General features: G+C 38.5%; 1 protein-coding gene and 1 long non-coding RNA gene across 2 annotated transcripts in view; one reads left to right on the forward strand and one right to left on the reverse strand.

Moving 5' to 3' along the window:
* LOC124881030 overlaps positions 1 to 21,711 on the reverse strand; it is a 208,438-nt gene that overhangs the window by 138,405 nt on the left and 48,322 nt on the right. The window lies entirely within an intron of this gene.
* LOC124880969 lies at positions 326 to 7,310 on the forward strand. The gene is made up of 3 exons (XR_007041511.1): positions 326 to 385; positions 6,987 to 7,086; positions 7,183 to 7,310. It is a non-coding gene; the product is annotated as an uncharacterized LOC124880969 (long non-coding RNA).

A 21,711-nucleotide genomic window follows, 5' to 3' on the forward strand; every position in this document is an offset into this window, starting at 1 on the left:
GGGAACGACCCACGTCCGCCATTTTGATTGGTTTGTTGTCCTTCAACACTGATATAAGTTTGCTTAGAAACTAATTAATAGGGCTGCACTTAATTAGGGAAACCTGCGATGAGCGATAACAGTGCCTAATAGTGTGATGACGATATGACTTGTAATATATGAACAAATACTTATGTGACACACACAAATATGTGGTCACACTTTTGTTTTGTTAGTGTTTTGATAAGAGTAAAGGGGAAAAATCCTGTGAACATGGGGTGTAGTACCGGAGTGCTCCACCGGGTGGCAGTAGCGGGATCGAGTGTCCCGTTTGTCAATCCGAAGCGGAGCGTGAAGAAGGACACAAGAGTTGACTATCTCCGTCTCGTTATCATCGGTGTTACAGGTACGTAATGTTTATAAAACGCCACAATACAGTTAAGGGGTTTTTATCAGATTCCATGTGTGTTGTAGAAACCATATTTCCCCGTAAGTTCTGTTGCAATATAAGAGACGACGAGTTATAAGGGTAACAGACGAAAGTTGGTCTGTTAGCACAGCCGCTAACTATCGTGTCCGGTCTTGTCTCTATTATATTTCATGTTCGAGATTAATTACCTGTATGTTGAGAGTTGTTGTATTGAGACTCTTAAAGTCGAGTCAGAAGGTTCTAAACTGTGTTTTAAATGTCCTGGAGTAACGTAATGCTGGAGAATTAAGACTGGAATGTGCAACATTAGCTACTCGCTAAAGCGATGTGCAACATTAGCTTTTTGCTAAAGGGATGTGCCATGTGAGTTTCTGTGAACGGGAGAGAAGCAATGTTTAAATATATGAAAATGATGAGATTAAAGTACATGTTACTGGAGAATGTGAAATGTGTAAATGCACCAGAATATCAGAAAACTGTAATATTGAACTGAATTATCAGTCAGTCAGTCATTTTCTACCGCTTATTCCATAGTGGGTCACGGGGGAGCTGGTGCCTATCTCCAGCAGTCTATGGGCAAGAGGCAGGGTACACCCTGGACAGATCGCCAGTCCATCGCAGGGCAACACATAAACAACCATGCACACACTCATTCATACACCTACGGTCAATTTAGAGTGACCAATTAACCTAACAGGCATGTCTTTGGACTGTGGGAGGAAGCCGGAGTACCCGGTGAGAACCCACGCATGCACGGGGAGAACATGCAAACTCCATGTAGAAAGACCCCAGACTGGGAATCGAACCCAGGACCTTCTTGCTGCAAGGCAACAGTGCTACCAACTGCGCCACCGTAAATAAAGTCAGTCCGAAGCAGAGCGTGAAGAAGGACACAAGCGGTGACTATCTCTGCCTCGTTATTATCTGTGTTACAGAGACCCTGATCTTCCCTAAAAGAATGAAATATAAACTGTAACGGTGATGCACCGGCCCAATACCTGCAACATTTATAGTGCATCCGGAAAGTATTCACAGCGCTTCTTATCTTGTTAAGTTACAGCCTCTTTCCAAATTGTATGATATAGTTTCTTAATTACTTCAAAACATCGTCCCATAAACATTTTCTGATGTTCTAAATACAGAAAAACACCACTTAATATCAGGGTTTTTTTTTAGATAAATAAAAACTTAAAATATGTTGAACTTTAAATAAAAGTTAACATAACTTAAATTCAACTGCAAATCCTCCCATTGCAGTTGTTCCACATTTTCTCTACTCCCCAAGTGGTTATAAGGCTGTTGTATTACTGGAGACTGGACTTTACTAGGTCAAACTAGGAGAAGGGTAAGGTACTGGCCAACAACGGTATGAGCAACAATGTAGGTAAACTCAAGAAACTCTTTTTAAAGTCTTAAGTGTTTGGTGAACTAAATTATAGTTTTATTTGTGTTTTTCTGTCTCTCATCCTGAGTGAATATGTTTTATTAGGACAGGTTCTTGGTAAAAAGAAAAACCCAACATGTTCACTTTGCAAGGTTTTATACATGTGTGCTGACATGTTGTTATATTTCCTGATGTATCAAAAAGTCTCTCTGAAGGTGAACTACTTGCAGATATGCAGATATACTTTCTTGCTAGCTTGCTCAGCTGTGGGAAAGTAATTTGGTGGAGTTTCCGCCATGCCAAGGGGTCTCCCTCACTGTCTATGGCAGGGGACAGCAAGTAACTGTTAAGATCAGCTTCTACAGCTTGTGAAAGTTGCACAAAAGATGAGGCAGGAAGTGGTGCTGTCTGGAAGAAACTGCCCAGTGATTTCTTTGCCGCCTTCGTGGTGGCACTGGGTGGATCATTGGTCTGGGCCTCTGGATCAGTGAAGCTTCTTTCCTAGAACAGAGAAAATAATATAGGGAAAATAAACATACACTTTAATTATCAATATATATACTCGGACTCGTCGTCTTCTGCTTTATATATAATCCGGTCCCGGATAAATTATATATATATATATATATATATATATACACACTGCTCAAAATAATAAAGGGAACACTCAAATAAAACATCCTAGATCTGAATGAATGAAATATTCTCATTGAATACTTTGTTCTGTACAAAGCTGAATGTGCTGACAACAAAATCACACAAACATCATTAATGGAAATCAAATTTATTAAGCAATAGAGGCCTGGATTTGGAGTCACACACAAAATTAAAATGGAAAAACACACTACAGGTTGATCCAACTTTGATGTAATGTTCTTAAAACAAGTCAAAATGAGGCTCAGTATTGTGTGTGACCTCCACGTGTCTGTATGACCTCCCTACAACGCCTGGACATGCTCCTGATGAGACGGTGGATGGTCTCCTGAGGGATCTCCTCCGAGACCTGGACTAAAGCATCCACCAACTCCTGGACTGTCTGTGGTGCAACGTGACGTTGGTGGATGGAGCGAGACATGATGTCCCAGATGTGCTCAATCGGATTCAGGTCTGGGGAACGGGCGGGCCAGTCCATAGCTTCAATGTCTTCATCTTGCAGGAACTGCTGACACACTCCAGCCACATGAGGTCTAGCATTGTCCTGCATTAGGAGGAACCCAGGGCCAACCGCACCAACATATGGTCTCACAAGGGGTCTGAGGATCTCATCTCGGTACCTAATGGCAGTCAGGCTACCTCTGGCGAGCACATGGAGGGTGGTGCGGCCCTCCAAAGAAATGCCACCCCACACCATTACTGACCCACTGCCAAACCGGTCATGCTGAAGGATGTTGCAGGCAGCAGATCTCTCTCCACGGTGTCTCCAGACTCTGTCACGTTTGTCACATGTGCTCAGTGTAAACCTGCTTTCATCTGTGAAGACCACAGGGTGCCAGTGGCGAATTTGCCAATCCTCGTGTTCTCTAGCAAATGCCAAGCGTCCTGCACGGTGTTGGAATGTGAGCACAACCCCCATTTGTGGACGTCGGGCCCTCATACCATCCTCATGGAGTCAGTTTCTAACCGTTTGTGCACATTTGTGTCGTGCTGGAGGATATTATGCAGGGCTCTAGCAGTGCTCCTCCTGTTCCTCCTTGCACAAAGGCGGAGGTAGCGGTCCTGCTGCTGGGTTGTTGCCCTCCTACGGCCTCCTCCACGTCTCCTGGTGTACTGGCCTGTCTCCTGGTAGCACCTCCAGCCTCTGGACACTACGCTGACAGACACAGCAAACCTTCTTGCCACAGCTCGCATTGATGTGCCATCCTGGATGAGCTGCACTACCTGAGCCACTTGTGTGGGTTGTAGAGTCCGTCTCATGCTACCACGAGTGTGAAAGCACCACCAACATTCAAAAGTGACCAAAACATCAGCCAGAAAACAAAGGTACTGAGAAGTGGTCTGTGGTCCCCATCTGCAGAACCACTCCTTTATTGAGTGTGTCTTGCTAATTGCCAAAGATTTCCTCCTGTTGTCTTTTCCATTTGAACAACAGGATGTGAAATTGATTGTCAATCAGTGTTGCTTCCTAAGTGGACAGTTTCATTTCACAGAAGTTTGATTTACTTGGAGTTATATTGTGTTGTTTAAATGTTCCCTTTATTTTTTTGAGAAGTGTATATATATGAAAAGTAAAAATTTGCAACTTTTACTTTGCTAGCGCTTGCTTTTTGAAACTCCTCATACAGGTCTTTGTGATTGTATTGGAGGTGACAATGAAGATTCATCGTGTTTCCTCTCGTAGTTGTTACATGCATTTGGCATGCCTTGCAGAGTACCTCAGTTTGTAAAGAAACGTGCAGTTTTTTTTTAACTGAGTTCTTCGTTACTTACAGTTTCCTCACTTGACTTGCTCTCAGCCATTGAAACTCTCACTAAAATTGCTTAGTTCTTTGCTATCCACTCGCGTCTATATAGGGGGCTGGCATCTAATGTAAAGAGATCCATCCGAATAGCCAAACACAGTATTCTATTGGTCAAATACTCCAAGCTTTCGTGTGATTGACAAAGCGTGTTACTTTAAGAAGAATTTATGTAAATCATAAACGTAAATATTTGAGCCAACCTTTTAAAAAGCTGTACATAAGCTGCTAAGCTTTATATGTCTAAGCATGTTTTTGCTATCTTTAGGGAAGCCGCCCTACAAATTTCACAATTCTGACCCTGACTGGGTTAAATTTCCCTTAGGTGTGGTTGTGTGCATGGTGGTTTATCTCCATCATGTTTGACTTAGTCAATGGGAGATGACACTTTTGTGCTTTTTTTGCCATAGAATCTTTCTATTGATGCCATTTTAAACCAGGGTCTTTCTTATTGTTCAGTCTAGAACACTGACTTTAAATAAGGAATGTCATGCCTTCAGTGGTTTAGATGTTGTCCTGGGTTTTGTTGTGACCTATTAGATTAGTTTTCTTGGAGTACTTATCATTTTTCTTCTAGCACCGGATAAATTCCTTACCTCAGAGGACTTAAAGAGCGAATTACCTCTATTAGAAATATTGTAAATATGGATCTGAGAATATTATTTAATATTAATATTTTATCAAATAATATTTTGGTCTGTTAAGGATTGTCCTGTGAATACCAGCCCCATTAAGGCGATGGTATTAGGACAGAATAGAAAGGTGTGAGACGAGCTCTGGCATTATTGAACAGCATAAACTCTGCACATACATGGAATGAATTCACACAATTTCTTAAAATACAAGAATTTATTAATATTTCATTCAACAAACTCTTTACTGTGCTAAAACAATCCAACTAAACTACCAAGCAGAATTAAAGAATAATGAAGACTAATGGGCTATGTACAATATAAACAAGTTGATTAAAGATGATTGGAAATCATGACCAAAAAGAGTGATGCAACATTACCATGCAATGTTTATGTTTGAGAACCATGGATTATCTTGAAGAATCTGGAAGTGAAGTTAAGTTAGTCTTGGAACTAACTTAGAAAATAATCAGCAAACGTTTAGACATCCATTCACAATGCAAGATCAGGTAAAATATTATTTTAATAAAATAATGTTTTAAATAATGATCTGCCGAATAAAACCAACCTTCTGGATGACTAATTCTCAACGGTGTCTAATTAACTGCCTTTATTTATTAAAATAATATTTGAAGAAATATTATTGAGTTTTTTGGAAAAGAGCCAAATCTTTCTGGAGGAATGGGGCTTAATGGTGTTTACTTAGTTATCAACTCTAGTAAATGATGTTCAGGGACTATTATTCACTAGCTTGAACACCAACAACCTTTCTGTTGACTAGCCTTAATGCTAGTCCACACATGTTCTTACTGGCTGGCCGTTGGGCTAACAAAGAAGCTAATAGCTTAGCACCAGCATCAACACATACCTTTAAAATACCAGGTTAATAAAAGGGTTAAAATGCATAAGCGCGGACGGCGCGTTATGAGCAATGTTCTGGTTAAAACCACCATTTAAATAAAGTTTATCTTAGCTTTAAAACATACAAAGAACACAGAACCGGCGCGGGCCGTAGCTAGCCCACTAGCACTAAAGATTGCCAGGTTCCACAAAACAAAACTTCATAACATGAAAACGTTTAGGTCATTTCATCCTAAACCTATCTGTTAATCTGCCCCAACCTAACCTCTGACCGTAGCGAGGATATGTTGTCCAAGGGCGATGAAGTTCAACGAAACGTCCACAATCAAACAAGCGGTTGGCTTTCAGCTAACCTCTGCGTTCACTCTGTGAACAATAGCGTTAGCTCCGGAAAGCTGGCGGCTCGGCCTGTCCGCTGCCCAGCTGTTCGTTACCGCTAATTTCCTCAGTTCCTTCTGATCAGAAGGTGCGTTTGTTCTGTGAACAAAAGGTTAGCTTCCCGCTAACCTCCAGCTGTGGATGAAGAACGAATGTTGTCCGCTGCGGTCTCTACCGTCTTCCTTCAGGCTGAGAGACTGCGCCCTGGCCGGGGTCTCTCTCTCTCTCGAACAGTTTTGCTTCTGTGGAGCCTCGAAGAGAAAATGTAAGGCAACTCTTACACCTTAAGTTCCCCGTTCATGAATGAAAATACCGGATACACAGACAGTATTTCATTCTACTTAACTTTGCATATGATCGATGATCGTATGGCTTTGGATCCAGTTGAATTTGTCTTTTTGCCAGCAAAAGACATCAGCGCGCTTTCCTCTCCTATCCGGTCCCTATGGAAGGCCGCGTGGAAGAGGAAGACTTGTGAAAAGGTGGGGGCTTATATGCGGCAGTGTCCTTGCAGGAAGTCCGCAGTCACCCCCCTTTCCTGGCTGTGCTTTTATTTGGGTAATGGCGCCACAGGAAGTCCGCAGTTACCCCTTTCTGGCTGTGCTGGAAGAAGGTTGATGCACTTTATTTTGAAAAGTTCCAGAAAAGTATGTACTGGAGTTTTGGTGTCGAAATCCATGGCTGTATGGTCACAACAGAAAGATTAGATTAGAACCAGCTCTTACCAGTAAACTCCCAAGGATTATTAGTCATTTGATTGGTTTTTCTGTGTTTGATTTTCTGTATCATTGTAATGCTTTTCCTCATGTACAGCGCTTTGAGTACCTTGTTGCTGAAAAGTAAAAAAACTTGACTATTTTTGGTAGGTAGGTTACTCCTGGAAAGGTTCCCTGTTGTTCCACATGGTCTCTCTTTATGGAGGATGGCTCTCATGGTGGTTATCTGGATTCCCAAACCTTTTGAAACGTCTGTAACCCTTTCCAGACACATAGATTTCAATGACTTTGTTATGAACCAGGATCAACGTGTTATTCATATTCTAGGACTATGCTCTTTTCACAGCGTTCCATTGGAAACAGGTATTTCTACCAGCATTATGAAGCAGTGAGTAACATTCAAGGGAAGGAACAACAAGGCTGGGAGACAGGAACATAGCACAGATTTCTGCCACGGGAGCCAGCAGCCAGACCATAAAGGCAATATTGGCTTTTATTTATTTCCTAAACATAAAGTTTCTCAGGTAATTTAGTGCATCGTTTCACAGAGGTTGTTGCTATTTATGTTTGGTTAAAATCAAACTGCAACACTGAGATCTAACAGAACCAGTACAGACACAAGTCCATTATCTGAGGCCATAAAAATATCATTAGTGACTTTCAGCAGAGCTGTTTCAGTGCTATGATGAGCTCTGAAACCTGACTGAAACTCTTCAAACAGGTCATTGCTGTGTAAATGCTCACACATTTGATTAGCAACTATTTTCTCAAGAATTTTAGATAAGAATGGAATATTGGATATAGGTCTGTAATTTATTAAGTCACCTTGATCAAGCAAAGGTTTCTTAAGTAAAGGTTTAATTACAGCTACCTTAAACCAGAAGACCAGACGTCTTTCTAAAGGCACCTGACTTTGACTGGTCTACGGTGAAATATATCCGTTCCACTTCAGGATTGTGGTTGCAGCAGCGCTCACTGGAACAGTCAGAAGCTTAGAAATGCAGCTGTAATCGTTGCCATTAGTATGTTTTGCAATAGTAAGACCTTTTTGTGAAGGTCTCTTTGCTTTAGCCAGTTTTACCCCTCTGTGCAATACTTTTGTACTAAGAAACCTTCTTATAGGGTATCAATAAATATTAAACCACCTGATATTGATTTGAACATATAAAAAGATGGTTTCTAAATGCTGACAGATTTAATATGGTTGTTTGGCTTTTATACACCTTCAGACATCCATTTCTTCATGGGTTAAATACTTATTCTCTGTCATTCCAAGTTTTTACCCTTAACTTTCTTTGTGGAATAATTGGCTTTAATTTCTTATTATATGAGGAGTATTTGATAGTTGCCAACATCTGGTGTGGATACTCTCATTGTTTTTATAAGAAATATTTAAACAGTGAAAAAGTTGACATGTTCATTGCTTATTATACCTGCTTTAAAACCTGATTATTCTACATAGAAACTAGTTAAAAAGACACACTGGAAACAATCGTAGACAAGCGAGATGGAGACAAAAAAAGACTTAAATGGTTTCAGTATGTGGTTGTTGAGAATAAGTGAGCAGATCATGACATAAATGAACAGACTTAAGAAGCAACAATGCAAAATAAAAGGATAAGAATAAATGGTAATTAAATCAAAGAATTTAATGTAACCAAAGTACCTAAATATATCTTTATTAAAAAGTGACTCAGTCCAGGCTGAAGTAAAAAAACTTTCTAATATACATGATGTGTTTCATTGTTTCCTGTAGATGTTAAGGAGATGCTGATGGTTAAAGAAGAAGCTCCTGTAAACCACAGACCTTGTGCTGGCCTACATGACACAAATCCCCACCACATAAAGAAGGAACAGGAGGAGGTCTACACCAGTCTGGGGGGAGAGCAGCTCAATGGGAAGGAGGAGATTGATGCCATCAGGTTTCCAGTCACTGCTACTCCCATAAAGAGTGAGGATGATAAACAGTCCCCTCTACTCTCACAGCTTTATCAAGACCAAATTAAAGGCAGAGCGCTTCCAGAAGACATCGATGGAGGAGAAGAATCCATCAGGATACAAGATCATGGAGACGGTTCCATTTCCTCAGAAACTGAAGACACTGAGAAAGATAAAAAGGCTGATGATGGAAACATTAACAAACCTTTTAGCTTCCCTGAGTTTGCTGACCAATTTGTTCACCGTGGCTTTCTTCAGAAAGACATGATAAATTCAGAAATAGGATCTTTAAGCTCGCTGGATTTGAAGAACTGTTTCACAAAGAAGAAAAATGTGGAATCGCCAAAGAAAGTCCAGACAGGAGTGAAGTTTAGCTGTGAAGACTGTGGTAAAACCTTTATTGAAAAAGTACATTTAAACAAACACATGAGAATCCAGACTGGACAGAAACCTTTCTGTTGTGATCTATGTGGAAAAAGATTTAGCCAAAAAGGACATTTAAACAAACACATGAGAATCCACACTGGACAGAAGCCTTTCTGTTGTGATCTATGTGGACACAGATTTATTGAAAAAGGACATTTAAACACACACATGAGAATCCACACTGGTCAGAAACCTTACTGTTGTGATCTATGTGGACAAAGATTTAGCCATGAATCAAGTTTAAACACACACATGAGAATCCACACTGGACAGAAACCTTTCTCTTGTGATCTATGTGGACAAAGATTTAGCCGAAAAGGAAGTTTAAACACACACATGAGAATCCACACTGGACTGAAACCTTTCTGTTGTGATCTATGTGGACACAGATTTAGCCAAAAAGGACATTTAAACACACACATGAGAATCCACACTGGACAGAAACTTTTCTGTTGTGATCTATGTGGACAAAGATTTACTGAAAAAGGAAGTTTAAACACACACATGAGAATCCACACTGGACAGAAACCTTTCTGTTGTGATCTATGTGGACAAAGATTTACTGAAAAAGGAAATTTAAACAAACACATGAGAATCCACACTGGACAGAAACCTTTCTGTTGTGATCTATGTGGACAAAGATTTAGCCGAAAAGGAAGTTTAAACATACACATGAGAATCCACACTGGACAGAAACCTTTCTGTTGTGATCTATGTGGACAAAGATTTAACCAAAAAGGAAGTTTAAACAAACACATGAGAATCCACACTGGACAGAAACCTTTCTGTTGTGATCTATGTGGACAAAGATTTACTGAAAAAGGAAGTTTAAACAAACACATGAGAATCCACTCTGGTCAGAAGCTTTTCTGTTGTGATCTATGTGGACAAAGATTTACTGAAAAAGGAAGTTTAAACACACACATGAGAATCCACACTGGACAGAAACCTTTCTGTTGTGATCTATGTGGTCAAAGATTTAACCAAAAAGGAAGTTTAAACACACATATGAGAATCCACACTGGACAGAAACCTTTCTGTTGTGATCTATGTGGAAAAAGATTTACTGAAAAAGGAAGTTTAAACAAACACATGAAAATCCACACTAGAGAGGAAAATGGCTAAGGTTTGAAGGCTCAAAAAGATTACGGTCGCTGTACAATTTGTGAAGTGAAGTGCAAGGCCAGTGGACAATTTGCACAATTTTCGTTGGCCTCAGATATATAGCTACAACTCCTGCATTCAGCACCGTTAACACGCCTGCTAATAGATGCAATTTGTGCGTTAAATTTGTGCCTTATTAAGAAAACTAAAACTGCGTAGTTAAGGATTTTCATGTTGAAGAAATGTTTGAAACATCTGAGATGTTACAATACAAACGGCTGGATGTTGTTTTGATATATTCAATAAAGTTTATATATTGAGAAATACATACACTACCGGTCAAACGTTTTAGATACACTTTCTCACTTAATGGGTCTCTTTATTTTCATGACTATTTACATTGTAGGTTCTCACTAAAGGCAACAAAACTTTGAAGGAACACATAAAAACACCAGTGACTGTCCACTGTCTCTACATGCTCTTCCAGGAGGAGTGAATGCTGCAAGTCACTGACTGGATGCAATCTGCTGGGTTTCCTTAAACATAAAAACTTTTTATCCAGTTTGAATAAATAACTGAATCTGACTGCACTGTTCAATTGTTAGGATTAATTGGAATTTATGTACCTGACTTTGTGAAGTGCCTTGAGACAGCATGTGTTGTGAATTTGCGCTATATAAATAAACTGAATTGAATTGAAAACATATTTAAAGTTATTTTACAATTTTGCGTTTGTTACATGAATCCATATGTGTTCATTCACAGTTTTGATGCCTTTATTGAGAATCTACATACAATGGAAATTGTTATACAGGTCCTTCTCAAAATATTAGCATATTGTGATAAAGTTCATTATTTTCCATAATGCACACTAACTGAAATATTTCAGGTCTTTTATTGTCTTAATACGGATGATTTTGGCATACAGCTCATGAAAACCCAAAATTCCTATCTCACAAAATTAGCATATCATTAAAAGGGTCTCTAAACAAGCTATGAACCTAATCATCTGAATCAACGAGTTAACTCTAAGCACCTGCAAAAGATTGCTGAGGCCTTTAAAACTCCCAGCTTGGTTCATCACTCAAAACCCCAATCATGGGTAAGACTGCCGACCTGACTGCTGTCCAGAAGGCCACTATTGACACCCTCAAGCAAGAGGGTAAGACACAGAAAGAAATTTCTGAACGAATAGGATGTTCCCAGAGTGCTGTATCAAGGCACCTCAATGGGAAGTCTGTGGGAAGGAAAAAGTGTGGCAGAAAACGCTGCACAACGAGAAGAGGTGACCGGACCTTGAGGAAGATTGCGGAGAAGGGCCGATTCCAGACCTTGGGGGACCTGCGGAAGCAGTGGACTGAGTCTGGAGTAGAAACATCCAGAGCCACCGTGCACAGGCGTGTGCAGGAAATGGGCTACAGGTGCCGCATTCCCCAGGTCAAGCTACTTTTGAACCAGAAACAGCGGCAGAAGCGCCTGACGTAGGCTATAGAGAAGCAGCACTGGACTGTTGCTCAGTGGTCCAAAATTACTTTTTTTGGATGAAAGCAAATTCTGCATGTCATTCGGAAATCAAGGTGCCAGAGTCTGGAGGAAGACTGGGGCAAAGGAAATGCCAAAATGCCAGAAGTCCAGTGTCAAGTACACACAGTCAGTGATGGTCTGGGGTGCCGTGTCAGCTGCTGGTGTTGGTCCACTGTGTTTTATCAAGGGCAGGGTCAATGCAGCTAGCTATCAGGAGATTTTGGAGCACTTCATGCTTCCGTCTGCTGAAAAGCTTTATGGAGATGAAGATTTCATTTTTCAGCACGACCTGGCACCTGCTCACAGTGCCAAAACCACTGGTAAATGGTTTACTGACCATGGTATCACTGTGCTCAATTGGCCTGCCAACTCTCCTGACCTGAACCCCATAGAGAATCTGTGGGATATTGTGAAGAGAACGTTGAGAGACTCAAGACCCAACACTCTGGATGAGCTAAAGGCCGCTATCGAAGCATCCTGGGCCTCCATAAGACCTCAGCAGTGCCACAGGCTGATTGCCTCCATGCCACGCCGCATTGAAGCAGTCATTTCTGCCAAAGGATTCCCGACCAAGTATTGAGTGCATAACTGTACATGATTATTCGAAGGTTGACGTTTTTTGTATTAAAAACACTTTTCTTTTATTGGTCGGATGAAATATGCTAATTTTGTGAGATAGGAATTTTGGGTTTTCATGAGCTGTATGCCAAAATCATCCGTATTAAGACAATAAAAGACCTGAAATATTTCAGTTAGTGTGCAATGAATCTAATATATATGAATGTTAAATTTTCATCATTACATTATGGAAAATAATTAACTTTATCACAATATGCTAATATTTTGAGAAGGACCTGTAAACCTAAAAAACATTGAAAGAGAAAGTGGTTCTACAGTCAATAGAAATTGCTCCTGTGACACGTTTTCCTGTATTATGTTTCTTTATCTTAAACAATGTATAATTAAGCCCTTTATGTCCAAATCTTAATCTTGTAATTAATCTTTCCTCTTTTCTGCTCCTTCTTCCAGTTCTTACTTCTTCTACTATCTTGTTGATTCTATAAAACCATCTTCCTTTCCTTTCTTCATCCCACCTTTTCTGCCACTCTTTCTTGATGTTCTGCTTAATGATATTTCTCGCCTCTGACCTACTAATATTAATGTTGTTCTGTGTTGCCTTCTTTGCCATCCTGTCCGCCATCTCATTCCCTCCAACTCTTACATGCGCTGGTACCCATAAAAACACTAATATTAATCCCGTCCTTTGTATTCTGAATAAAGTATGTTTTATTTTCAACAAAATGTCTGGTCTACCATCTGATTGATTATGTTTTAAACTTAATAATGCTGAACTTGAGTCTGAACCAATTATTGTTTTTAATGGTTTTATATCCTCCACCCACTGCACTGCTAAAAATATTGTTAATAATTCTCCTGAATATACTGATAATCCATTTGTGATTCTTTTTCCTACTGTTATTTTAAATTCTGGTATTATAAATGCTACTCCTATTTTTTCATCTGTTTTTGATGCGTCTTGGTAAATCTGAACATATCGATAGTAATTGTTTATATTTACTTTTATTAAACTTGAATCTGAAGTACTTTTTGGATCCTTTTTCTTTTCCATCAATGCAATATCCACCACTGCTTCTGGCAATAGCCACGGTGGTACTACTGGTAAACGCAACATTGAACTTATTTCTTTATGATATATTTGAAATTCTTCTGCTTTGTTATTGATATTCCAACCAAAATCTTAGTTTGTTTCTTTTTCTTTGTAAGTTTATCCAGTAATTTATTGCTAACTGTTTCCTTCATAGATCTAATGGCATCTCTCCCATCTCTACCTGGAGTTCTGCTATTGGACTGGTTCTGATTGCTCCTGTACAAATTCTTAAAGCTTGATGTTGAATATTGCCTAATTTTATAAGATGAGTGTTTGCTGCTGATCCATAAATTATACTTCCATAATCAATATTTGGTCTAATTAATCCTGTATAAATTATTTTTAATGATGTTCGATCTGCTCCCCAATCAATACCAGCCATACATCTCATAATGTTTAATATTTTCTTAGCATTTATCTGATTTTTTCTATATATACTTTCCATATAATTTTTTCATCAAACCATATACCTAAAAACTTTATACTTTTTACTTGTTCTATAACTTGATTGTATAATTTTAGTTTAATATTTTCTTTATTCCTTTTCTGTGTAAACACCATTACATTTGTTTTTTCCACAGAGAATTTAAATCCCTATTTATTTGCCCATTTTTCTATTCTAATAATCTCATCCTGTATTTTCTTGTCAATAAGTTTGATAGTACGACCCCTTTTCCATATTGCTCCATCATTTGCAAATAATGAGCATCCAACTTCTTTACCAATATTTTTAAATACATTTATCATTATTTGATCCATTTAAACATTTTTCCATTAATACTCATTTTACTTAATAATCTGTCAACCCACATCATGTCATATGCTTTTTCTATGTCAAAAAATAAAGCTACTACATTTTCTTTGTTTATTTGTGCTCTCCTAATTTCATATTCTAAGCATAATGCTGAGTCATTTGTGCTTTTTCCTTTTCAAAAACCATTTTGATATCAAGATATATACCCATTAATATTTAAATAATATGTTAATTACTAATCATTCTTTCCATTATTTTACAAATATGTGATGTTAATGCTATTGCTCTATAATTTTCTGGTTTTCATCTTTTCCTGGTTTAGCTATTGGAATAATTATGGCTTCCTTCCAGCTCTGTTGCAGCTCTCCCTCCTCCCAAACTTTATTGTATAATTCTAACATTTTGTCTTTTGCTTTGTCATTGAGATGTTCTATCATTGTATAGTAAATTAGATCTTTTCCAGGTGATGTATGTTTTGTTTTTCTGGTTACAAAGTTCAACTCTCCTTTTGTAAATGGCTCATTTATTAAATTTGTATCTACGTTATTTCACGTTAAGTCTTTAAATTTCACCTTTGTGATTTCCCTACCTTTCTTTCCTTCTTCACTAATATTACTTGAACTATGAATTTTACTAAATGTTTTAGCTAATATTTCAGCTTTTTCTTTTTCTTCCGTTATAGTTGTATTATCTATTTTTAATATAGGATATCCATATTCTTTTCTAATACCATTCAGAGTTTAGCTTACTTTGATCACAGGGCAGAAATACACCGGGGGAATCATACCACAGGGCTTGGGGAGTCAGGCAATCCAGAATGCTTGTCCAACAAGAACAGCCCACAGCAGGTCTGAGTCCACACAGAGGGAGGAGCTTGGGAGTCTAGTGGTGAATAATCCAAAGTTCACAAACTGTAGTAAGAGGTGCTGGATGTCCGAGTCTAGGTAGAGAGGAAACCGCCCTCACCTCACAGGTACGAGCAGAAAAACAACCAAGGTTAGCACAGGCTCAGGTCAGACAGGCAAAGTTTCACTGGCTTGGCGATTACCACATGGATATATGTTTGTACGTTACCCCCATCAGTTTCTTGATCGCTCCAGAGTCAGACTGTCATGGCACACAGTCCTCTATCAGTCCAAAAAAAACCCAGGCCCTTCCCAGGTGTGTTGGTGGGACATTCACTCCTTCCTTGTCCACTTTAACTTCTCCAGGAGGGAGAAAAAACTTTGCTCCGGCCTGTTTCTCTTCTGCCCCCATAAGATGTGCTTTCAATATAAATCCACTTCTGGCTCTGGCAAACAGCATGGATCGTTGTCCATCTCAGTGGGTTTTGGGCCAGACTTCTTTCGTTTTGATGGAAACTCACACTGTCAATTGCAGCAGGCAGGCAGGCAGGCAGGCAGGCAGACAGAACCTCTCTCTTTCAGGCCATGATGAAGAAGCGTCTCTGGTGGAGTAGCCATGGGAAAGGCAGGTTTCTAAATCTAGACTCAAAAACGCAGACGTTGCACTCCAATCCTGTGTGTGTGTGCGTGTATGTGTGAGAGACAAAATAATAAGTTTAGTATAGGTTCAGATTTTGCACACAGAAATATTGTCAGTCAGTCAGTCAGTTGTCCACATGCCTGTTACTTCCTTCCACAACATGCACTATACTCCTTTCTAAAACAACTTTATTTTCCCATCTCTAATGTCCCTTTTCACTTTTACCTTCTTTTCTGACTGATTACAGTATTTAGGACAAACAAAACTTCCTGCAGGAAAGTTTTAACTCTTTAACCCCTTAATTGATGCACCCTGTGCTTTTTAATCTTTTTCTTATTTTTATTTTTCTCCCAATCTCCATCTATCAACTGTTTTACTTTATTTAACTGTTGTCTGGCTTTTCTCCTTTATAAGATGTAGAAATTTGCAAAAAACCACCTGCAAAACCCTTTGTTTTGCTTTATCTTATTGTTACCAATAAGAACCTCCCTGTATTCCTTATAGGGTAACCTAGCCCTCAGCTGATGTCCTCCCTCTCCCAACTCCGGAACCTAATTAATTAGTTAGGGGATGATGGTTAATGTGTAATAAAAAAAAAATATATATATATATTATATCATACAGAGCAATTTCTCACCTAGATATATTTGCAGATCCATAGTCCGGATCCGATAGGCCAGAAGCCGCAGGCAGGCACCAGGACTCCCCTCTGTTAAATGGAGGTGGACTGAGGACAACTTAGTCTCCAGGTTGGCCAGGCATCCTTATCCCCTCCTGCGGATTCCTCTGGGACGTTATATCCTGTTGGTGACGCCAAAATTGTTGTGGATTTTTTTAATCAAAGTAGGAGGGACATCAACTCATTAACAAGAGAAAGACTGGACTTTGTCTTTATAAGTTTATTCAAAGGCATTCAGCGTTTGAAGACCCTGTCACTGAACAAGTCAGTGAAGCAGAACCCCGAACAGAATTTACAGACAGTATTTATACCAATATGTGGGTGTTACCTCAACTTAAAAAGAGTTTGGAAATATAGCCCCTAGACCCTCCGTAACAAAGTAACAAAGTTATTTATGAGGGCACCCATCTACCATGCCTTGAGATACAACACATCAGAGACTGTTAACCATAAAACTCCTGATAATGAATTTAGAGCCCATCTGCTCTTAAGCAACCAAACTCAGAGGTCAGAGGTGAGAGGGGTAAAAAGAAGGTCAGAGCATTAAAAGAATTTTCCCATAACAAGATTAGAAAGGCTCAAGTGAATAAAGAGAGTGTTGAGGCGGTATATTTTGATATTGAAAAAACATGATATGATGTGGAAGGAGGGGTTATTAATGAAAATTAGAAGAATGGGTATAAATGGTCGTATGTTTAGAGGGCTTAATAATTTTTTAGAAGGAAGACAAATACAAGTGAGGATAGGGAAGGAGTATTCTGAGAGATTGAATATCGAAAATGGGACACCACAAGGAAGCATAGTAAGCCTGTTATTATTTTCTGTTCTAATTAATGATGTGTTTAAGGAAGTAGGGAGTGGAATGGGATTTTCACAGCTGATGATGGCGCAATGTGGAAAAGGGGAAGGAATTTAAAATTTATTGTAAAGAAGCTGCAGGGGGCAATTTCAGTTGTAGAAAAATTGTCATATAAATGGGATTTTAAGTTTTCTGTGGAAAAAACTAAAATAATGTTTTTTACACGGAAAAGAGTTGATGAAAAAATCAAGTTGAAATTATATGATCAGGAGTTGGAAAGAGTTAAATCTCCAAAAGCTAAATTATATTCAATATCAAGCTTTAAGAATATGGACAGATGCTTTTAAAACATTTTCAATAGCAGCATTACAAGTTGAAATGGGAGAAATGCCTCTTAAATTTAGAAGGGACCAGTTATCTTTGAATTATTGGGCAAATTTACAAGGACAAAGGAGTGACCATCCAACATTAACAATGCTTACAACAGGTTGGGAAAAGGACAAAATAAAAAGCTTTGGATGGATAATAAATTCTAAAGCTGATTAAATTAATTTAGATAAATTAGATATAGGTGTCATGATGTAGGGTTGTTTGGTTTTTGGTTTCGGGGTTTTTCCTTATGTTTTTCACTATTCAAGTTTTAAATCATGTTTCTGTTTATTTTCCTGGTCATGCTTTTGGTTTGTCGTCTTGTTCATGTTTTGTCAAGTTTGGTTTTCGTAAACCGTGACAGAATCGTGACAATAGGTCAGAGTTCCATTACCTACAATACCACCTTGGATACTTCCTGATGCAAAAATAGATTTTTCATTATTAGAAAAGAAGAACAAAAATAAATTTATTATGAATAAATATATTGTACAAGAATATATAAACCGGTATTTTAACTATGTACATATATATACTGATACATCAAAAAATACTGCAAATAGGATTGGAATAGCTTTTTTTGTACCACAATTTAATATTAAAGTAGGAAAAAGGGTAAGTGATGGAGTATCGGTTTATACAGGAGAAATGCTTGCTTTACTTCTAGCAGTTCAGTGGGTGGAAGAGGTTAGACCATTAAAATCAATCATTTGCTCAGACTCTAGTTCATCATTGGCCAGTTTGCAACATAGTCAATCAGATAGTTGACCAGATATATTAATTGAAATACAACAAACACTTTAAAGAATTATTATGATGGGGCTTACAGTTTATTTTATATGGGTTCCAGCACGTCACGGGGTTAAGGGGAATGAAATGGCGGATAATATGGTTAAGAAGAGCCCCAATAGAATAATGGTTGACATTAATGTTAGGTTTAGTGTAAAAGAAGTAAAGGGTATAATAAAACAAAAAATGGAAGAGAGGTGGCAGAGGTTATAGGAAGAAGAAAGGAAAGGATGCTGGTTTTATAAAATACATTTGGAGAATTGGAGAAATGAGAAAAACAGAAAGAAACAGGAGAGAAGAGACAATTATATTACGTCTTAGAATAGAACCTTATTTATAAAACAGGAAAAGGTGAGTGCGGGGAAGATGAGACAATAGAGCTTTGGAACGTGACGTCACGGTTGTAGACTTAGATAGCGGCGCAGTGGCTGATGGGATATGAGCGCAATCCTGAAGGGCCATAAACATAAGCACCAAAGATTAAACTTTCGCCTTGAATTTTTAAACCTTAGTAGGTTCGCAAAACCTAACAATGGTACGAACCTGTTGTGTTATTGGATGTAATGTCCGGTCACGTGACCGGAAGGGTAACAAGATCGAAAACGGACTTTCATTTCATTGTTTTCCCACCTGGAAACAACGCCAGGGAGCTCATGTATCTGACCTAACAAAAAGGAGACCAATGGCTTGGATATCAGCGGTGAGACGTCCTGACATAAACTTCTCCAGCATCCCGACATACTTGCAAATTTGTTCCAGACATTTCCATTCTGGTGAGTGTCTAAATTTGGTTTGTTGGTCATTTTGTCCTGGTGTACTTCGTCAATGGTTTATTCAATTCAACTTAGTTTAGTTACATTTTTTTTAACTTTAGTATTAGTTTTATAGAAGTGGGTCAACCTAGGTTAGGTCGGGTTTATATTTTGCATGTAGCATAGTCCGAGTTTAGACATAGTGTATATCGGGGTTATTACATTAATGTAAAATAAACTGTTTTAATTTTCTAGTGTTATCACTTTTACAGCAGTTATGCTGATCTGTGTTCCAATATGTCCTTTTCTAGGCAAACCTTCATATGAAATGGATGAGTTAAATCCTGACTAAGTTCCAACGCTGCACATGGGTCACTCTGAAATAAAAGTCTCAACATCAGACAGACATGCTCGTCGATTAAAGAGATGTTACAGCTGTGCACAAGGAGAAGTTGAAGGCCAGGCAGCAATGGACATGGTGGATCAACAAGTTGAAGAGGGATTAGCACAAGTTATAGATACTGAAGAAACCCCAGAAGAGATGCATATTGAAGATACTTTAGAGGAGACTATAGAGGAGGAGCAAGTTGTGAAGGAAACCCCAAGACAGGAGCTCAGTGAGGCTGCAGATGGGGAAGAGGAAGAATTGGTACATGAACCAGCAGCAAAGAGACAACAAATAGGATGTCAGTTGTGCGAGCAAAAAAGAGCAGAAATAAACCGTCTGTTACAGGAGAACAGGAGCTCAGGTCAGAGCTGAATAAAAAACAGCTGGACCAAGATTTTTTTAAGGATGACACAAGAAAGGTCGAGTATTATACAGGTCTTCCTTGCTTTGTCATTTTGTTATCATTGTTTAACACTGTTAGGCCTTTTCTGTCAGCATCTAAAAAAATTTCAAAATTTCAAATGGTTTTACTTACAATAATTAGACTTAGACTTGAGCTACCTGTTCAGCATCTTTGCCATCTATTTAATGTGTCACGTAAAACTCTGTCCAATACCTTTGCTGACACCCTAGATGTGTTGCATGTGTCCTTATGCCCATGGTAAACTGTCCTGAGAGGCCTGAGAGGCCACCTCAGTTTTTGGAAACATTTGGAAAACGCGTAGCCATTATTGTTGACTGCTTTGAAATAGGCACAGAAAGACCCTCAAATTTAAAAGCACGTGCACAATCTTTCTCTCGTTACAAAGAAGACACACTATAAAATACCTTGTTGGCATCACGCCATATGGTTCAATTTCTTTTATTTCCAAGGGCTGGGGTGGATGTGCATCAGACAAGCACATAACAGAAAACTGTGGCCTTCTATCCAAATTATTACCTGGGGACATTGTGTTAGCTGACAGAGGCTTTGATATTAAAGATAGTGTGGGAATGATGTGTGCTGAGGTCAAAATTCCATCATTCACTAAAGGGAGATGTCAACTCGATGCTAAAGATGTTGAACAAACATGAGCTATAGCCCACCTTAGAATTCATGTGGAAAGAGTGATTGGATGCATGAGAAACATACAAAATGTTACACAGGACTATACCAATTAGGTTGCTGCTTACAAGATTGTGGGCGTCTGCTGCAGTTTAGTGAACATGTGTTCCAGTGTGGTTGTAAAACCTAATGCAAATGAAACCTGCACATGTTAATGTGAACGTTCAATGAAGGTACTGATGTTATGTAAATGTAGGTTGTAAAAAAAATGTTGCATTCATTGTTGTTGAAGTATTTGTACAGTTGAATGATAACAGTAAAGTGACTGTTTTTTCTCATTTAATAAATATTCATGTGGTAAACATTCATAAAACATTTCATCAAATCACTTCAGGTAATGTGATGAAAAAGATCAGATTTTAAGTAAACATTTGATGTAATTAGACATTTGAAAGTAAACATTTAAAGGCAACACATATTGATGTAATAGATCCCATTTAAAGTATATATTGATTTATTTTACATATTTCAGGTAACAAGTAAGCATGTAACTAAATAGATCCAATCTTTGAGTAAAAAACTGAGGTAATTAAACATTTCAAAGTAAACATTAAAAGGTAACCAATGTGATCAGATCACAGTTTTAAGTAAACATTTGATGCATAACATTTCAGGTAACGAGTAAATATGTAATGAAATATATCCTATTTCCAAGAAATCATTTAATGTAATTAAACACTTCAAAGAAAACATTTTATGTAAACGTGATGAACATCATCTGAGGTAATACCTTATATAGGGGAAATTGCTTCACAAAAATAAGAAGTGCAAATATAAGTCGCACAGCACAATTTACATGCTGTTCGATTACTTTTTACCCAGTTATGTCTCCCTCGAAGCTGGGGTACAGGCGTGCTCTGAGGAATATCTACCGACAAGCTCAGGGAGACAAATATTTTTAAAGAAACTTTGTGCTTTTTGGAGGCGTGGTTCCCAGAATTTCTGATCTGGAAAGACACGGACCACAGCCATGTCTTTCTGGGTCCACACAACAAGGTCACAGTAGCTTGATTTTGTAATAAAGATCTCAGTTTGTGCCTGTGTGTAGTATGGATGTTGTTTCTTCAGGTGAAGTTCATTGCCAGACAACTGTA

Source organism: Girardinichthys multiradiatus, chromosome 14, assembly GCF_021462225.1.
Source record: "Girardinichthys multiradiatus isolate DD_20200921_A chromosome 14, DD_fGirMul_XY1, whole genome shotgun sequence".
Taxonomy (NCBI): domain Eukaryota; kingdom Metazoa; phylum Chordata; class Actinopteri; order Cyprinodontiformes; family Goodeidae; genus Girardinichthys; species Girardinichthys multiradiatus.